Below are 21671 nucleotides of genomic sequence, written 5' to 3'. Positions count from 1 at the left end.
TCTGAGGAATCCTAACAACAAAATGTACGTTTTTGGGTATGAATTCATCCCACCTCTGAGGTCCCCCAAATTCCCAAATAGGTTTAATTAAATATGGTCACGCTAGTGAATGGTAAAATCAAATGACAAGAACTTTAGATCTTTTTGGGTACTACTCAGATCTCAAATAATACCCAAAGATAAAATTCTAAGGAAAAGGAACATCTCATAGTGAAAATTCAGAAAACGAAACATAGCACCATGACAGAACTACCCAAAATGGACTGGTGAAATAGATGTAGAATGATTTGACACAGCATATGTATCAGAAGTTTGAAAAAAAGCAAATATGAAAAACCACCATACAAAACTTTTGGAAAGGGGCACCTGAATGATTCAGTCAGTTAAGTGTCCAACCTTGGCTCAGGCCATGAACTCATGATTCGGGAGTTCGAGTCCTTCAATAGGCACTGTCGGTGCAGAGCCTGCTTGGGATTCTCTCTTTTTCCCCCCTCTCTCTCTCTGCCCCTCCCCGCTCACCCCCCCCCCATTCTGTTTCTCTCAATCTCAAATTTAAAAACTTAAAAAAAACCCCATAATACCTGAATATTTGAATTTGACATTTGAAGTAAAAAGGAGTGCAGACTTAGTGGAAGGAAGAATTAGTGAACTGGGTGAGGTATGTCTCTTTAGAAAGTAACTAGAATGCTGCATAGACACAAAGAGAAAATATGAAAGAAAAGTAAGATGAGTAGGTTGGATGACCTAAGATATAACTATTTGGAGTTTCAGAAGAAAGGACATAATGAATGAAGGAATGGTTTACCAGATAAATTAGTAGCTGAGAAATTTCTAGAAGTGATGAAGGACACAAAATCCATAAGATGAAGAAACTTAATAAATCAAAAGCAGGATAAAAGTAATTTACACACACCAAAGTAAAGACACATCAGAGTGAAATTAAGATCAAAGAGCAAAGAGCTCCAAAAATCAGCCAAAGGAGAAAAAAGGGCAATTGGACTTTAGCTTACTTCCTGATAGCAACAACAGCCAAAAAACACTGGAACATTCTCAATGTCCAGAAAGAAGGTGCCAACGTACTTCAGATTCAACAAAACTCTTTTGAGAATGAGGACAAAATAAAAATAATTTGAGACAAAGAAAATTTTCAAAAGATTAGAATTCCACTATTCTCTTAACCAAAATCAGTCAAGTTGGAAATCAAGAACAAAAAGAAAACCAGAAAAATATACCTTAAGTTTTGGAAATTTTAAAACATCTCTAAAAACTTACGGTTAAGAAATGATATAATGGAAATTAGAAAATACTTAGAACTGAATGAGAGTGACAAAGCTACGTACCAAAACTTAGAGGATTGGATAAACAAAATGTGGTATATACCTACTGTAGAGTATGTTCATCTATAAAAAAGAAGTGACATTTGATATGTGCTCTAATGAGCATCAACTTTGAAAACATTAAGTAGAATGAGCCAGACACAAAAGGCCAAATAGTGTATAATTTCACTTCCATGAGGCATTTGGAGTAGTCAAATTCATAGAGACAGAAATAATAGAGATCACCAGGCCTGACGGTAGAGTGAAATGAGCACTTATTGTTTAATGGGTACAGAGTTTCTGTCTGGGATAAGAAAAGTTTTGAAAATGTTAAGTTTTATGTTATGTATATTTTACCACACACACACACACACACACACACTTGCCGGATGTGATTAAAGCACTTACGGACACTTAGAGTTCTGAAGTTTTACTTTATAAACACTCATAGGAATTAAAAGGAGTTCTACTGGTAGTTAGCAGAGATCACAGATAACCAGTATTTCACAATGGGCCAGCAAGTCCTCATAACTCTTGAATGTCCCACCGTGCAATGGTTTAGTTATATATAAAAATATATACGTATATATGTGTGTGTGTGTTTGTGTGTGTGTATATATATATATAAACCTATATAAAATATATTTTATATATAAAAATATATTTTTTACATATAAAATATATTTTTTAAGAAATTTTTTTAACGTTTATTCATTTTAGACAGAGAGAGACAGAACCTGAGCAGGGGAGGGGCAGAGAGAGAGAGGGAGACACAGAATTGGAAGCAGGCTCTAGGCTCTGAGCTGTCAGCACAGAGCCGGATGTGGGGCTCGTACCCACAAACCAAGTCAGATGCTTAAACTGACTGAGCCACCCAGGTGCCCCTAAAATATATTTTTTACAGTTTTAACTCTCACTGAATTTTCCAGCCATGCAACCACTGTGAAACCAAGAGGACCTTGACCTTCATTTTGCTCAGTTCACTTTTACTGAGATGTTTATTCACCATCTGTAATATCATATCACTTAAAGCAACATGCTCATGCTGGATGAGTAATCAATGGCAGTACATCTACATGAGATTGCATTAGGTCAAGCCTATGAACAGATAGATACAGGGACTTCATGCTGAGTTTTTGAGTAGTTGTGATCAAGTTATTTACAAATGTGTATTATAGTTTTCCTTTTATTTCTTATAATGAATATAATAAACAAATATAAAAAATATAAATATACATTATTATATATAAATAATGAGTTGTATTACCTGTAACAGCAAAAGACTGGAAGCATCTCAAGTAGTAATAAATAGGAGACTGGTTTAATTAGCTATATGTATCACCCACTAAAGTATTATATGTGAAAATGAATGAGAAAATCACTCTACCCCATGGAGTGATTTCAGGGTATGCTACTAATGAAAATCAAAGATGGGAGAAAAATAGAAGTATCATATGCTACCATTTATCTAAGGGGAAAGAAAAGGCATGTCAACACATAGACATGCACATATGCACTAACACATGCTTATTATCTTTTTAATCGAAGGATAAAGCTTTGATTGGTTACTGTGGGGGGGAGGAAGGGAACAAAATGGGGAGGGGGGGACTGGGGCACCTGGGTGGCTCAGTCAGTTAAGCGCAGATTCTTGATTTTGCCTTGGGTCATGATCTCACAGTTGACAGCACAGAACCTGGTTGGGATTCTCTCTCTCTCTCCCCCTCAATAAATTACCAACAAAAGTAGAATGAATACCACTACTTGAAATAAATAAGATACCACAGAGACCCAATCTAATAATCCATTGGCTGCTAAAAATGTCCTCGCATTTTTCACTTCACAGACAATACGTGAAACTTATTTAGCTTTACTATTAAGTGAAACAAAGACCACTGTACAAAATTAAATGCAATTTGGCAGAGGCTAAAAATTCCCATTTTCTTCTGTTCTTACATCTTTCGGGGTTACAACATCTACAATGGGAACTTCACTATGTGTTACACATTTAGCAAATACTCATTAACCAGGTTATGACACTGCTTCTATTATGAACTATTATGATGTATCATATTTCCTTTACCAAACTCCCTTTGTGAGAAGGTACTAATTTTATCTCTCTCTTTACTCCCCAACAGCACCTGGCAAAGTGTTATATACGTATACGTCAACATCGTAGAATACCAAAATGTGTTTTTCACCTACATAAACAATGTTAGCCAGTTTAGGCAAGTAAACTACTGCAACTAATCAAGTTGACTACTGAAAGACAATTCACTTATCTCTCTAGTCCTTCAATTCAATTACCTATAAAATGTATTAATACCTGAATTACTATTTTTGAAGTGAATGGGGACAGGAGACTACAGGATGTGAAAAATGCTTTGAAAAATTTTTTATCTGGGTTTATTACCATTTAGTTCTTTTCCTCCAATGGTTTTGCTATGGTAGAACAAACAAGTGTTATTAATTGCAACTAAAAAGATTGTCTACAAAATGCCAACAAAACTATGATAAATTATTAAGGTAAACACAAATTTTGCCAAGATAAAGAGGAATATACAAAACTCAACTGCATTTCCCAAAGTGAAATAGGAAAGGGAAAAGATACCATTTATAACATAATAAAAAAATACCAAGTTCCTAGAACAGAAGTTCCCAAATCTTCTCAACTCACGGTGCCCTTGTTATTCCCAGTAATTATTCAACAATGACAAAAGAAATTCCAAATGGTTTCATTTATTTAGTAGTTAGGTCCAAACAACTTTGGGAAACATGCACCTGATGGGCACTGCACAACTCAAGACCTCAGACACTGCCCACACTCATTTCCTGCTCCATGCTGATCTTTGTACTTTTAATCTCAGCAATTGCTTCATAAAGACAGACATTATCAAATGTATCACAACTTAATGTTGAAACTGTGAACTCCCAAGAGCTCAAAGTCCACACAGTGCTCAACAGATGTCAATCACCGATACCCTCTAATATTTAAAATCCCATGGTGACTCTGAGCTCAGTGGGATATCAGTTTGGGAACCATGTAATTAGAACGTTTACACAGAGGGGAAATATACTCAAAGATATTAAGTAGAACTAATAAATGGAGAGAGATAGAGATACTAATGTTTATGAATTTTAATACTCAAAACTGTACAGATGCCAAATTTCCTCAAATTAATCTACAGATTCAAAGTAATCTTAATCAGGGGTACCTGGATGACTCAGTTAGTTGAACGTCTGACTCTTGATTTCAGCTCAGGTTGTGATCCCAGGGTTGTGGGATTGAGCCCTGTGTGGGGCTCCATGCTGAATGGGATATTCATTCATTCATTCATTCATTCATTCATTCATTCTCTCTCTCCCCCCTCCTCTCCCCTGCTTATGCACTCACTCTAAAATAAATTAATTTAAAAACAAAACAAAACAAAAAATACCAAAGTAATCTTAATCAAAATCCCAAATGGGTTTTATGATAAACTAGACAGCTAATTCTAAAATCTATACAGAAGAACAAAGGCTCAGGAGTAGCAAAGACACTCCCAAAATAGAATCATGTGGAGAGACCTGCCCTGCTATGAACATTTTTTATCTAAGAAATTGGATCCTGTACCAGATACCACACCACTTATGCATCTCTTCCAATCCTTTTAGCCTCACCTGTCTCTTATTCAAGCTGCTACTCCAGCAACCAGCTCTATGCTGGATGTGGCCATTTTTTATTTTTTTTTATCATTTTTAAAATTTTATTTATTTTTTAAAATTTACATCCAAATTAGTTAGCATATAGTGCAACAATGATTTCAGGAGTAGATTCCTTAGTGCCCCTTACCCATTTAGCCCATCCCCCCTCCCACAATCCCTCCAGTAACCCTCAGTTTGTTCTCCATATTTATGAGTCTCTTCTGTTTTGTCCCCCTCCCTGTTTTTATATTATTTTTTCCCCTTCCCTTATGTTCATCTGTTTTGTCTCTTAAAGTCCTCATATGAGTGAAGTCATAGGATTTTTGTCTTTCTCTAACTAATTTTGCTTCACATATTACCCTCTAGTTCCATCCGCGTAGTAGCAAATGGCAAGATTGCATTCTTTTTGATTGCCAAGTAATACTCCATTGTATATAAATACCACATCTTCTTTATCCATTCATCCATCAATGGACACTTGGGCTCTTTCCATACTTTGGCTATTGTTGATAGTGCTGCTATAAACATGGGGGTGCATGTGTCCCTTCGAAACAGCACACCTGTATCCCGTGGATAAATGCCTAGTAGTGCAATTGCTGGATTGTAGGGTAGTTCTATTTTTTGGTTTTTGAGGAATGGACGTGGCCATTCTTTAAATGCATACACAACATAACAATGCTTCACTTCATTCCTGAGCTGCGTACATTGCCACCCACCCACGTGCAATCTGGTAGTGCAGGGGTGAACCTGTAACTATCCGTGATGAGAAGACATCCCATCTCATTAGACAGATCCTTTTTCTATCCTGTGTTGGATGATCCTGTGACAAACTTTCTATAACTTCCTGGAGGACAGTACAATGGGATTGAGCAATCAGTTACACTTCCATATGGGCTACCACTCTACGTATGCTCCACTCCCTCTTTCCCATTATTTCTGCTCCCTGGGATATATTCTTCCTAATAATGAAAAGATACATAAGCCTTCTGCTGCAAGCTCTGCCTTCTGGTGAATCCAGGCGAAGAAAGATCCCTGCCTTATGTCATATCAAGTAAAATTTTATATGGATTAAAGATTTAACGTGAAAGGAAAATTCTCATTTTTATTATTATTATTATTTTAATCTGTATTTATTTTTGAGAGAGAGAGAGAGACAGCATGAAAAGGGGAGGAGCAGAGAGGGAGACGCAGATTCTAAAGCAGGCTCCAGGCTCTGAGCTGTCAGCACAGAGCCTGATGCAGGGCTTGAACTCATGAAAGCGAGTTCATGACCTGAGCCGAAGTCAGATGCTCAACTGACTGAGCCACCCAGGCGCCCCGTAAAATTCTCATTTTTAGAAGATTATATAGGAGGATATCTTTATGTAGAAGAATACCTTTTGTGACTCTAAAGGAAAAGAATGATAAATAAGACTACATTCTATACTATAAAAAGACATGCCATAAACCAGGAGATATCTGCAACAGAAGTTGACAAAAATTGTATCCAGAATATAGAAAGAATTCTTATAAAGAAATACGTTCTGTACTGCGCTAGTGGCAGTGGCAGCAGGTGCACCCTTGGCAGGCAAAATGATGCCAGCGAGTTCGTGACCTATATGTGCTATGAAAATGCTCCTCTAGCAACTGCATCATCGGCACCAAGGACCACGCATCCATTCACATGAAAGTGGCTGAAGCTGACAAGGTGACGGGCAGGTTCAATGGCCAGTTTAAAACCTACGCTATCTGTGGTGCCATTCACAGGATGGGTGAGAGAAACGACTCCACTCTGGTCAAGGCCGATGGCATCGTTTCAAAGAACTTCTGACTAAAGAAGATCATGGATGTGAGATACTTGTCATGAATAAATAGCACCCCCCCAGAAAAGAAGTAAGTAAAAGACAAACAACCCAATAAATAATGGGCAAATGACATGAATGGGCATTTCATGGAAGATGACAAGCGAATAAAATACATGAGAACATGCCCAACCTCATAAAAAAATCATGGAAATGTTAAGGCCAGTAGTAGATACGGAAATGTAAGTTAAGGCCATTAGTAGATACCATTTTACATCTTCTCGATTAAGAAGGCTGACCAAAATCAAATGCTACCAAGATGCAAAGAGAACTTTTATAACTGCTGGCAGGAGTGCAAAGTAGCAAAACTACTTCAGAGAACAATTTGGTATTAGCTTGTAAAGTTGTTTGCCTTTACATTCTGCAACTTAGCAGTTTTATTCCTGGATATAAATCCAAGAAACTCTTGCACATATGCAAATTGTAAGAATATTTATAGTAGTACTGTCATACCAATAAAAGACCAAAAACAACCCTTTATATGCCAGGCTGTGTGCTGATAACAAACATTGCAAAATCTTAATGTTTTAACACAAAGAAGGTTTATTTCTAGTGGACACTAAGTTTGAGGAAGTTATTTTTCCTTAAGATAATTTATGGATCTAGGCTGCTGTGATTCTAAAGTTTACTATCGTAACAAGTTGTCACCGAAATGGAAGAGAGAGACTAAGGGAGCATGTGGGCTTTTAACTGTCTCAGTCCACAAGTGACATACCTTACTCATGGTTCAACAAAACCTGCCACATGCAAGGCAATCCATAAATATCTGTTGAATGAATGCATGAGTACAGAGGAATAAGAGATCATTTTTACCATCTCAAAATGATTTGTGAAAGTGCATGACTTTGACTTGATAAATGACATAAAAGATAGACAGTTTCCACAGATAAAAAATGGGGGAAGGATACTCCAGTACTACCTATAGATCACAGTGAACACGCTTCACCTCACAGACTGGCTGTGAATGATCCTGAGAGGCTGGCTGCCACATCTTCCTGTAGGCTGTGATTAGAATTCTGAGGCTGCATTCCACTTCTGGGAGGGTATGAAATAAAATAATCCAGCAAAGACAGACAAAAAAAAAATATCTCCTTGCTTTAAGAAAAATGTTTTTTGGGGCTCCTGGGTGGCTCAGTAGGTTAAATGTCCGACTTCGGCTCAGGTCATGATCTCACGGTTTGTGGGTTCAAGCCCCCTGCCTGGCTCTATGATGACAGCTTGGAGCCTGGAGCCTGCTTCAGATTCTTTGTCTCCTTCTCTCTCTGCTTCTCCCCTGCTCACACTTTGTCTCTCTCTCTCTTTCTCAAAAATAAACATTAAAAAAAATAATTTTTTAAAATGTTTTTTGGAAAATGATGGAGATATACATAATATATATATTACATATATATTCCTAAGCAGTATCAAATTACATACAGAGGTTTAAAAAACTGAACATTCAAGGGGCACCTAGCTGGCTTAGTCCATAGAGCACATGACTCTAATCTTAGGGTTGTGAAATTAATCTCCATGTTGCATGTGGATCCTACTTAAAAACAAAGAAAAAGAACAACAACAACAACTAAATACTTAGAAAAGTTTTCCTTTGGTGCGCCTGGGTGGCTCAGTTGGTTAAGCGGCCAACTCTTGATTTTGGCTAGGGTCATGATCTCACAGTTTGTGAGTTTTAGCCCCTCATGGGGCTTTACACTGACAGCACAGAGCCTGTTTAGGACTCTCTCTGTCCCTCTCCCCCACTCTCTTTCTCCCAAAAATAAATACATAAACTTAAAAAAATAAAATCTTTAAAAAAAGTAAATAAAACTTGTTTCAGTATGAACATACCATTCTGTAAACTGCGCTATTTAATATGGGTGGATATACTGGACATATATGGCTATTTAAATTTAATTAAAATGAAATAAAATTCAGATACTTAGTCATACTAGCCATATTTCAAATGCTCGGTGGTTACATGTGGCTAGTGGCTGCCATATTGGGCAGCAGAGATATAGAACATTTACATCATGGCAACAAGTTCAAGTTGAACAGCACTATTCTAAATCCTTCTATACAACCACTCATATACAGTCAGAGGAAGAGTGGTTATTTTAATATTAAGATATTTCTAAGTCAAGATTATACCGAAAAGGTTCAAAAACTAAACTTTAGTATAAAGTTTTAATGTTTTCCTTAAGTTTATCAAAAATGGAAAGCAAACAATTCACTTCTGTACCAACTTGGTTAAAAGGCTGACAAGTCAACAAGAACCAGTCTAGATTTAGTAGTACAGAATATATCTCTGAAAATGGGCCTAACATTATATATCCTGGCCACTTATTTATATAAGCCCAGTTGTGAATTAACACCCAAGAACTTTGCTTTCATTCTTTAGAATTACTGTCCAACTTTTAAAGTGTAAATGCCAATAAACAGTGATATGGAATTATAAAGGCTTTCTTTCATGAGAATCCTTCAGTCTTTGACATCTAGGCAAGGATTACTTCCTATACCTCAACAAGGGCAAAATTCAGTTTTCAATTTGTTTTCCCAGATTAAGTCCTCCAGAACCCTGTTTACTAAGAAGCGCATTCATATGAAAATCTTGGAGCAAAGAGGAGAAAAGCATGATGGACTTCTAAGATGCAACATTCCATCAATGTGATTACACTGCAACTACAATGTGATTAACTTCCTGATGGTCATTTAAAGAACACCAAAGTAATGTCTAGAGATTGTCTATTTGACAAGCTTCTATAAAAAGTTACAAAAATACTACATCAAAATAAAAAGCTTCTGCATAGCAAAGGAAACAACAAAACTAAAAGACAACAAAGATGACCTACAGAATGGGAGAAGATATTTGCAAATGACATAACTGATAAAGGGTTAGTATCCAAAATATATCAAGAACTTATGTAAGTCAACACCCAAAAAAACCCAAATAATCCAATTTAAAAAATGGGCAGAAGACATGAACAAAAGGACACATGAAGATGTACATGAAGATGTTCAACATCATTATTCATTAGGGAAATGCAAATCAAAACCACAATGAGATACCATCTCACACCTGTCAGAATGGAGAAAAAGGAACCCTTGTACACTGCTGGTGGGAATGCAAACTGGGTGAGCCACTATAGAAAACAGTATGGAGATTCCTCAAAAAATTAAAACAGAATTACCATATGATCCAGCAATTCTACTACTGTGTACTTACCCAGAGAATATAAAAAATGCTAATTCAAAAAGATATATGCACCCCTAAGTTTATTGCAGCATTATTTACAATAGCAAAATATGGAAGCAATCTAAGTGTCTATCAATAGATGAATGGGGTGCCTAGTTAGTTACGCGTCCAACTTTGGCTCAGGCACATGATCTCACGGTTTGTGGGTTTGAGCACCACATCAGGCTCTGTGCTGACAGCTCAGAGCCTGGAGCCTGCTTCGGATCCTGTATCTCCCTCTCTCTGCCCCTTCCCTGCTCACACTCTGTCTCTCAAAAATGAATGAACATTGGGGCACCTGGGTGGCTCAGTCAGCTGAGCGTCCGGCCTCGGCTCAGGTCATGATCTCACAGTTTGTGAGTTCAAGCCCCGCATCAGGCTCTGTGCTAACAGCATAGAGCCTGGAGCCTGCTTCTGATTCTGTGTCTCCCTCTCTCTCTCTGCTCCTACCCGGCTCATGCTCTGTCTCTCTCTCTCTCTCAAAAATAAATAAACATTAAAAAATTAAAAAAAAAAAAAAGAATGAACATTAAAAAAAATTTTTTTTATACAGATGAATAAAGATGTGGTATATAAATATAATGGAATATTACCCCCCCAAAAAAGAATGAAACCTTGCCATCTGCAACAACGTGGATGGATCCAGAGGATATAATGCTAAGTACACTAAGTCAGACAAGACAAATACCTTATGACTGCACTCATGCATGGAAATTAAGTAACAAAACAGACAAACAACAAAAAAGAGACAGACAAAAAGCCAGACTCTTAAACACAGAGAACAAATTGATGGTCAACAGAGGGGAGGTGGGGCAGGGGGGATGGGTAAAGTAGGTGAAAGGGATTATTGTGATGAGCACTGAGTAATACATCGAATTGCTGAATCACTATACTGTACACCTGAAACTAATATAACTCTGTATGTTAATTGTACTGGAATTAAAAATAATAATACAAAAAATATAATAAAAAATTTTAAAGTACTTACATAAATAAATTTTGCATAACCACCAAAGATAAAGTTCCTCCAAATGCTAGTATAGATCATTTTGCATTATTATATTTCAAAGCCAATTTCTTCTGTAAACAAATATACAAAAGCAGCAGCAAGCACCACCACAGAAAGCTTTCCCTCCCAACTATCTCCTCTACCTAGCCATATTTGATCAAATGATTAACATTGATTCTTTTTAAGGGTAATAGACCTGAATGTTTTTCCCATGTTTCTACAATACACAAGGAGAAAAATACTTTTCTATATTCTAATTTTTATAAATGAACATGTACTGTTTTTGTAATGAGGAATAATAGCTGTCATCTTCAATTAAAAAAAATAAAAACTTTAGGTGAAATAGGTGAAGGTAAAGGGGATTAAGAGGTACAAACATCCAGTTATAAAATAAATAAGTCATAGGGATGAAAAGTACAGTATAGGGAATACAGTCAATAAGATTGTAATAATAACACTGTATCGTGACAGATGGTAACCACACTTATTGTGGTGAGCATTTTGTAATATACAGAATTGTCAAATCACTATACTGTACACCTGAAACCAATATAACATTGTATGTCAATCATAGCTGAATTTAAAAAAAACCCTATTGATCTTACAAGAGCTTCATATACTACTACTTTTTTTTTTTTTAATTTAAGAGAAACAGTGAGAATGGGGGAAGGGCAGAGAAAAAGAGGGAGAAAGGGCATCCCAAGCAGGCTCCAAGCTGTCAGCACAGAGCCTGATGTGGGACTCATCCTACAAACCGTGAGATCATGACCTGAGCCAAAATCAAGAGTCAGAGGATTGACTGACTGAGCCACCCAGGCGCCCTGCTCATATACTACTACTTCTTCAACTGTCATAATCTCATAGAAGTTCTACTCCTATGAGCTCTGACAGCACTAATACCATTCCCTTGCTGGTTACTGATTTAGTGCCTCTCAATTCCAAGTTCACCCAGTCTGTCTATTCTGAAAATAGACCTGGGACTTTTAAAGTTTTTCCTTGGCCAGCGGGCACAATGTTAAGCTTTATCAGTAGAGGGCGCAGGAGAGACATTGTAGGAGAAAAGTTTTGCTTCCTGGTTCTGGTGTGTTTGCTCACCAGACTCCTCCAGCATCAGACTTGTATTCAGCAAGGTGACCAGCAGCATACCCAGCAGCCACCAGTTCCCCCTACTCTCTTCTTGGGAGCTTTTGTAGTGGAGTTAACTAACACCTCCCTGTCAACAGCTTTCTCTGGTACCCTAGAGAACAGATGTTCAGCAAGTTCTGCCCACACAGCACCACTGCTATTTAGGTATCCAGAGGCATGCTGTCTCCAACAAGGTCTAGATCTCAGCTCTGGGGGAAGGAGGGTTCCTTCCTAGGTGCCGAGTGAGCTATGAGCCCTAGGTAGCAGCTGTTCCTTATATCTGCTATTACTATATTCTTCAGACTTGTATTTACTTCTTACTAGCTCACGCGTCATTATTCTACCCTCTTGTTATAATCAATAATTCGTTCCACATTCAAATGATTCTGTGGTTTCTCTTCTGATTGGACCCAGAATGATAGAGTCCCATCTGTAAGTTTTACACTTACACACTTCTTTGAACTTCAATCACCCGGCATCTAACTTTTCTTCTCTCTTTCTGTAAGATATTTTTTTAAAGTTTATTTACTTATTTTGAGAGGGAGACTGCAAAAGCAGGGGAGGGGCAGAGAGAAGGAGAGACAGAATCCCAGGCAGGCTCTGCACCATCAGCACAGAGCCCAATGTGGGACTCGAACTCATGAACTGTGAGATCATGACCTGAGCCGAGATCAAAAGCTGGACATTTAACTGACTGTACCACCCAGGTGCCCCTCTATAAGATTTTAAACTCATGGCTGGCAAGGAACATTTTTCTTAATTTGCTGCATCAATCTGATGCTGTCCAATATAATTCTTTTAATACAGAGGGACTAACAAATGTTTAAACTCACTTCACATGATTCATAAATACTCTATACACCCTCATTAGTTTAAGACCGCTATAACAAATAAAACACTTTTTAATGATCTGCAATGGTTTCAGAATTTCACCAACCAAACCATAAATAATCAGGATAGCATTAGAATGTACTCCTTGGTGTCCCTAGACTACAAGGTTTCAGAGACTGGAACAGCCAACATGCTTAGACCTCCTAGGCCCAGTAAGATAGGAGATATGAACTGCTCATGCTCACAGACTATTCATGGCTACAGGGTCAGAAAGAGGCTGAGGATGAATAATGCTTATTTTTGTATAAATGTGAAACAATAAGGTAAAAAATTATGCTCAGAACAAGGATGTTAAACAGCCAAGTGACAAGTTATTTACAAACAAGTAACATAACTACATTGGAATTTCAGGGTGATAAGGTTGGATGTAAAATAAAGGAGTACGAGGTTTTATGGTAAAGCTGCCTTCTGTGCTTTTGGAAACCTGGCAGAAACCCCCCTCTAACAAGCACAGTATCATCAACACTGAGAGTATGTCCTATGAGGGAAAGTCGGAAAGGGTCAGAAAACTATCCTCACTGGCCCCAAACTTAATTTGCCTGATCTTTGCTGAAACGGTACACTCTAGCTTATCCCAGTAAAATGTAACTAGCTTGTGTAAAATCTGTATGAAATGCGTGTTTTCCTCAAGCCTCAAAACCAGCCCTCTGTGGGATTACCTCAGTAGCAAGTTAGAATTGGGAGTCATAGCTGGAAGTACAGAAAATATAAGAAACATGCAATTGCCTTGAGTTCAAACACAGAAAAAGTTGCGTGACTTTTCAAATGCCTTTTAGTAATGTAAAACAGTACCACTCAAAAAGAGTTATGCTGTTTTCTACCAGTACTCAATGAAATACAAAAATTGAGAGAAACTCAATTTAGAAACTCTCACAGTAATTTGCTATTGACACTAACAACAACAAAAAGGGCTTGTATTTTGTATGTCTAATTTTTCTTTCATTTCCATTGTATAGTATTTTACAAAAGTTGTTAGTCCAGTACCAAAAGATTCTGAGAGGCACTGTTCTAAACGACTCAACGCTGAACACAAGATATTTTCCCAAAAGATCTGAATACATATTTCTCAAAAGATATAAAAATGGCCAATAAGCACATTGGAAGATACTCAATGTCATTAGCCATCACAGAAATGCAAATTAAAACCACAAGATACCATTTCACACCCATTAGGATGGCTACTATAAAAAAAAAAAAATAACAGGGGAGCCTGGGTGGCGCAGTCGGTTAAGCGTCCGACTTCAGCCAGGTCACGATCTCGCGGTCCGTGAGTTCGAGCCCCGCGTCAGGCTCTGGGCTGATGGCTCGGAGCCTGGAGCCTGTTTCTGATTCTGTGTCTCCCTCTCTCTCTGCCCCTCCCCCGTTCATGCTCTGTCTCACTCTGTCCCAAAAATAAATAAACGTTGAAAAAAAAAAAAAAAAGAAAATAACAGGTGTTAGTGAGGATGTGGAGAAATTGGAACTCTCACACACTGCTGGCAGGATTGCAAAAGGGTACAGTCGCTTTGGAAAACAGCCTGTTAGCTCCTCAAAAGGTTAAACATGGAGTTACCCTATGACTCAGCAATTCCATTCATATGTATATACTCAAAAGAAATGAAAGTATGTCCACACAAAAACCTATACACAAATGTTCACAGAAGCACTATTTGTCTAACAGTCAAAAAGTGAAAGCAGCCCTATTTCCATTAACAGATGAGTAGATAAATAAAATGTGGTGTACCCACACAATGGAATATTATTTAGCCATAAAAAGAAATGGAAGTATCCATACACACTACAATATAAATCGACCTTGAAAACACTGTGCTAAAATGAAACAAACCAACCACATAAGACATTTTCCATGAATCTACTTACATATCCAGAACAAATTTATAGAAACAGAAAACATATTGGTGGTTGCCTGGGACAAGGGGGGAGCAGTTGGGGTAAAACAAGTGACTGCTATTGGGTGCAAGATTTCTATTTGCGGTAATGCAAACATTAAAAAGTAGTGATGGTTAGGTAACCTTATGAATACAGTTAAAACATATAACACACAAAACCCCCCACTTAAATGTATACCCTTTAAATTTTTTTTTTTTTCAACGTTTATTTATTTTTGGGACAGAGAGAGACAGAGCATGAACGGGGGAGGGGCAGAGAAAGAGGGAGACACAGAATCGGAAACAGGCTCCAGGCTCTGAGCCATCAGCCCAGAGCCCGACGCGGGGCTCGAACTCACGGACCGCGAGATCGTGACCTGGCTGAAGTCGGACGCTTAACCGACTGCGCCTCCCAGGCGCCCCAAATGTATACCCTTTAAAGGGTGGATTTTATCATAGATGAATTATATTTCATTTTTTTTTAATTTAAAGGAAAAGAAGCCATATAGATGCAGAAAGGGAATAACAGAAACAGAGGCAGAGATGGAGGGTTTACTTCTGGTAAAGAAGCTACTCTGAAGAAATTGCTGCAGCCTCCTAGAGTAATTAAAAAAAAAAAAAAAGATTTCTAAACAAATGATTTGAAGAATAGAAACATCACTGGAATGATCACACAGCCTTTCAATGGGACAGCTTTCCAGGAGACAAAACTATTTAAAGTCACACTTCTTGCTGTGTTCAGAAAATGAATCATCGTAACTTCAAAGCCATTCCTCCTACATTCTATGCTACTGTTCTTCATATGTGAGGAAAAGACTGATAGTTATCATGTAACAAAACAACAACAACAACAACAACAAAAACACCGAAAAATAACAGCTGTCTGGATTATGTGTTCTGCTAGTAAAATTTCTATCAGGTGACATAAAAATATGGAAGTAAAAAATGTTCAGTTTTTCCTTTAAGAAATTAATGTTCTTGGAGGAAAACAATTTTGAAAATCATTTGTTTCAGGCTTTCACACTCTTATCATAATACCCTAATTCTCAAAATCATCCATGCCTCTCAAAACTTCTAAGTCACTGCAGCCCATGACTTAGTTATTATCCCTAAATGCACTCTCAGCCCCTCCCAGTCTAATCTTCACACTGCAGGGAGCAACCCTGAAGTACATTAAATTTTGTCACTTCAGTGTCCTACTTAAAGCCTTCAAGTGGGATACTGAAGATAAAGCCCAACAATACATGCATGATAAGGTCCCTAACTTTCCAGACTCATTTCTTTGTAGTCTTTCCCTCTACGGGCTTTAAGTTTTATCCATTCTTCCAGTTTTTCTAACGGCCATCTCAGGCCTTCACACATGACCTTCCAGGAAGATTTTTTTGTTCACTGAACGGTCATCCTAATTTCCCTGGGACTAGGGAGCTTTCCTGGGACATGGGACTTTCAATACTAAACCCAAGAAAGCCTGTGGCAAACTGCAACTGAGTTGGTCAGCCTATTTTCTGTCTACCACCTCCGCCTGTCGAGTATTGGCATACAGGTCACTTTCTCAGAAAACCTTCTCTAACATCTCTTCACTCCCATCCCATGTATCTTATTTTATCTCGTTTGTTAACATTCATCACACTGGATTTGCCTTTTTAATGTCTGTCTTCCCTTACTATGTTATAAACTCCACAAGCACAGATCCATTATTTTGTTGACCACCTCATCACCTAAAATTGTGTCCAGTTCATCTGTTTACACGAGTAATTGCTGAATAAATAAACCAATGAAAGTTTTATCTATGATGGCATCAGAGTCAAGTAAAGGTTTTTTCCTTTTTAGGCTAGAAGGGACCCAGCAAAATTTGAAGATACAGTCACTATTCTGTCTTCTTTCAGGTCACGATTCTAGAAAACTAAGACAATTAATTAAACGCTCTATTTATTCTGATCCTCACAACTGATAAAACTGATCTAGGAATCTCACCTTAACAACCATATATATTCAGGATAAGACCAGCAGGACATTAAACAGTCTAAATTCTCACGATTCGATCCCTATTACAAGAATTCCTCAATTTACAACAGATCATATTCCTACTCAGAAGGTAGGATTCCAGGCAAAAGGAACAAGTATGAACATGTAAGTATGATCTAATTTATGGGACAGCAAAGAGACAAGAGGACATATGGCAGCAAGTAGTGAAAGGTCAGACTGTTGAATGGGGCCAAAAAGTCACAGGTGCTGGGCAACTGGGAGCACCAGAAGTTTGAGAGATTTGGTTTTAAGTATTTTTTATTCTTGGGGTGCTTGGGTGGCTCAGGTGATTAAGCATCTAACTCTTGATTTCAGCTCAGGTCATGATCTCTTGAACAATGAGATGGATCCCCGCATTGGGCACCATGTTGACAGTGTGAGCCTGATTGGGATTCTCTCTCTCCATTTCTCTCTGCCCCTCCCCTGCTCACACGTGCGTACTCTATCAAAATAAACTTAAAAAAAAATGAGTTTAGGGGCACCTGGGTGGCTCAGTCAGTTAAGCATCCAACTTCGGCTCAGGTCATGATCTCTCAGTCTACGAATTTGAGCCCTGCTCGGGCTCTGTGCTGACAGCTCAGAGCCTGGAGCCTGCTTCAGATTCTGTGTCTCCCTCTCCCTCCGTCCCTCCCCTGCTCACACTCTATCTCTCTCTCAAAAAAATAAACATTAAAAAAAATTTTAATAGGGGCGCCTGGGTGGCTCAGTCGGTTAAGCGTCTGACTTCAGCTCAGGTCATGATCTCACGGTCCGTGAGTTCAAGCCCCGCATCGGGCTCTGTGCTGACAGCTCAGAGCCTGGATCCTGTTTCAGATTCTGTGTCTCCCTCTCTCTCTGATCCTCCCCCATTCATGCTCTGTCTCTCTCTGTCTCAAAAATAAATAAATGTTAAAAAATTTTTTTTAATAAAAAATGAGTTAAAAAAAAAAACAAGTATTTTTTATTTTCATCTCTTATTCTCAAAAGTAGTACATGATCATTACAAAAAAACCCAGACCAGAATAAAATCTAAATTCCACTTCCCAGAAAGACCTGTTTTTTATATTTTCATACTAGAAGCAGGGAAATGACACAGTTAAAGGAAAAACGCCCTCAGGCTCTCCTAAGTCATTCAAATATTTATTTTGTGCCTACATTGTGTCAGATGCTAGAGATCAAAGATAACTACCATTCAGTGTCCCCCCTGAGCTTGCTGTCAGTGGGAAAAGTAATAACAAGATGACTACTGTGAAGTAAGGTAAGAGCAATAGGGATGAGTGGAATGCAATGGAAAACAGGACCCACAGCTCCCATTCATATGAGTAATGAGGCCAAGAAATCAGACTTGTCTTTTGAAAGATGAGAAGAAATTTGCCAGGCAAGTAAAGAGAGGAAGGTCTCTATACACAGAGGAAGCAGGATGTAAAGAAATGTTGTAGTCTAAATGTGATCCTTTTTTTCTTCCCCCGGGCCTTCACCCAATCACCACACTAAAAAAGTGAAACGATGACCAAGCATGAAAGAAGGGTCAAGACTCAGAAAATGCTTCAAAAAGCCTGTAAGGTAGAGAATGGGGAAGTAAGGAACAACAAAGACTACTTTAAAAAGAAAAAAAGTTTTGGTCACAAACACCAAATAGCAAAAAAAAAAAAAAAAAGAGCAGGGCAATAAATATATGAAAAGAGAGATGCAAACTGGAACAAGATACCATTTCCTACCATCAAAGTGATAATCTATCAATCTAAAATAAGACCTTTTACTGAAAAATGGTCAATAGCAGACCGATTTTACTCAATTCCTTGGGTGGTTATCTAAGTTAAACAAAAATTGGAGCCAGCTTATCCTCATAAAAAATGGTATCAAATCAGAAGCCACCATGTAGTCTATCCCAAATTTCCATGAAAACAATTTATATCAGATCTCTGAAGGATTTCCACTAGCTATAAGGTCAATCTTAACTGAGGAAAGATTCATGACCCAGCCATGCTCTGCTTCATATAAGAAAGTTCAACCATCTGCCTAAAAGAAAATATGAAGATATCTTGTCCTCTCTGCAAGCCACCTTTTATTTAGAGACCCAAAGTCGGCCTCAAAGAAACAAACTAATCAGCCAGTCTAGTTAAGCTGTTTCTTGCTATGCAGAGGTGGGTTTTGTGGCAGCCAGCATTCATTTTCCTGTCTGATCTTTCTACATGCATTTAGGAAACTACCATGCAACTTCCAGAAAACAAGCAAGAAGTGTCTATGTGCCTGTGTGTATGTATGTAAGGTTCAGGTGGAGCTGTGTAAGTACAGAGAAACATGGATTGGCGCATGGCTTCCTGGGAGGTATAGTCCTATATAAGCAAAGTGTTGTGTTGTACGTAGAATGCTAGAATCACAAAGAGCCCTAACAGTGCATATTAGAAACCAGGGTAGGGTAAGCTCCCACCATAACTATCATATTAGATGAGTATCTACTAATCACTGGAACTCAGACTAGGAGCTGTGTTATCTTTCAGCAATACACCTAAGAAGAGGTTTCAACCAGAATCCCAGTCAACTATAGCAAGGATAATTCACAAACATTTCTGACAAATGCATATCAGATACTATATAACTGTTATAATTCAAAGATGAAGAAGCAGAAAATATATTCAACAATTTTTGTTGGTTCCAACAAAAAATAATGTAGCACAAGAGATAATTACCCATCACATAGAAGCAGAGCCTAATTTAGATGGTAAATAACCTCAAGACACAACTAACTTCCAGTTTGGCAAACTCTATGAAACAGGCATATATGGAGAGAAAAGACAATGATAAAACCAGAGTAGAAGAAAAGGGAGTAGGGCAAATTTTTAAAGGATGTAAAGAAGCTAAAATTTCAATAGCAGAAATAAAGCCTACATCGGAAGAGATAAAGGAAAATAAAATGAGTGATAAGGACAAACATTTTGAGAAGCTCATGAAAAGACAGAAATGATAAGCCAGCCTAATTATTACAAGTATTTTCAAGAAAGAAAACAGAACTAGATCAAAATAACCAAAAACATTTCTGGAAATGAAAAAAGAATGAAGAACAAAGATTATAAGGCACTAATGTATCAGGCAATATTAATGAACATTTATAAAAGATATAATCTGTCAAAACATTTCAGTAAAAAGAAAAATCTTTATCACCACCAGGCACAGGAAGCTCTGAAGCAAGATGATTAATGCAAGACAACACAGAACGACACCTACAGAACTTGAGGATGTTAGTGATCTAGTAATTATTAAATATGTCTTCTAGTTACTCTTACTAAAAATATTAGCTGAAAATTCTGGTTGACATACATGATCAATCAACTTAAATGTTAAGACAGAAAATTGGTTGGGGTGCCTGGCTGGCTCAGTCGGTTAAGTGTCCGACTCTTGATTTCGGCTCAGGTCATGATCTCACAGTTCGTGAGTCTGAGCCCCACATGGGACTCTGCGCTGACAGCACAGAGCCCACTTGGCATTCTCTCTCTCCTCTTCTCTCTCTCTCAAAAGTAAACATTAAAAAAAAAAAAAAATACAGAAAACTGGCAATGAGCACCAACTCCATTTAAATAAAACTTAAAGAATTTGTGTTAACATTCAATGTAATTACCAAGAGAAAAGTCTTGAAAGATAAGTTAAAAACATGAAATGGGTAAAAAATATACTAACTATATGAAGTTCCAAGCTCACCATAGAGTGAAAACACAGATAAAGTGAAAGTGGATTAAGAGTTGAGAAGCTAAAAAAAAAAAAAAAAAAAAAAAAAAAGAGTTGAGAAGCTAGTCTTCTAATATAGAAGGAGTCAAAGTATAATTTTCTTTTTCAGACTGAAAAAGCAGATAGGTTTATTTTTTTAACCTAGATTTACACTTGAATTCATATAAACTATAAAATAGTGGACTTAAAAACAGGATGTATAAATTCCAAATATCTGAGATAAAAGCAACCCAAATATAATTTACAATGCAAAAGACAGAAAATATCAACAGACAACTGAATAAACAAAATATGGTATACAGCTGGCCCTTGAACAACACAGGTTTGAACTGTGCACTATATGCCAGTTTTTTGATATAGTACAGTACAATAGATATGTTTTCCTTATGATTTCCTTTGTAACATTTTCTTTTATCTTCCTTTATAAGAATATAGATATATAATACATTTAATGTGTAAATTATGTGTTAATCATTGTTTATGTTATTTGTAAGGCTTCCAGTTAACAGTAGGGTATTATTAGTGGTTAAGGCTTCTGGTCAACAGTAGGGCATTAGTGGTTAAATTTTGGGAGAGTCAAAAGTGAGATGCAAACTGTGTATAGGGGGTTGACACCTCTAATCCCCGTATTGTTCGAGGGTCAAGTATATATATACAATGGAGTATTAGCCTTAAAACAGAATGAAGTACCAATCCATGCTATACATGGCATGTGAAATAAGCCAGACACAAAAGGACAAATATTGTATGATTCCACTTATATGAATCATCTAGAATAGGCAAAATCATAAAAGACATAAAGTAGATCACAGATAGGTTACTAAGGATTGCGGGTAGGGAGGAATGGGGAGTTAGTGTTTAATGAGTATAAGAGATTCAGTTGGGGAAGAGGAGATGAATGGTGATGATGGGTGTACAAAATGTACATGTACTTAATGTCAAAGATTTATATAAAGTGGTCAAGACGGTAATTTTATCTTATGTGTATTTTACAATTAAAGCAGC

General features: G+C 37.5%; 1 protein-coding gene and 1 pseudogene across 1 annotated transcript in view; one reads left to right on the top strand and one right to left on the bottom strand.

The window, feature by feature from the left end:
- Positions 1-21671, bottom strand: part of PAK2 (p21 (RAC1) activated kinase 2) — a 94254-nt gene that overhangs the window by 60206 nt on the left and 12377 nt on the right. The window lies entirely within an intron of this gene.
- LOC121036396 (40S ribosomal protein S21-like) lies at positions 6312-6853 on the top strand (annotated as a pseudogene).

The sequence above is a fragment of the Herpailurus yagouaroundi genome, unplaced genomic scaffold (genome assembly GCF_014898765.1).
Source record: "Herpailurus yagouaroundi ecotype Mexico unplaced genomic scaffold, PumYag 162, whole genome shotgun sequence".
Classification (NCBI taxonomy): Eukaryota; Metazoa; Chordata; class Mammalia; order Carnivora; family Felidae; genus Herpailurus; species Herpailurus yagouaroundi.
Note: the sequence above shows the minus strand (reverse complement) of the source record. Positions and strands in the feature narration are given on the sequence as shown.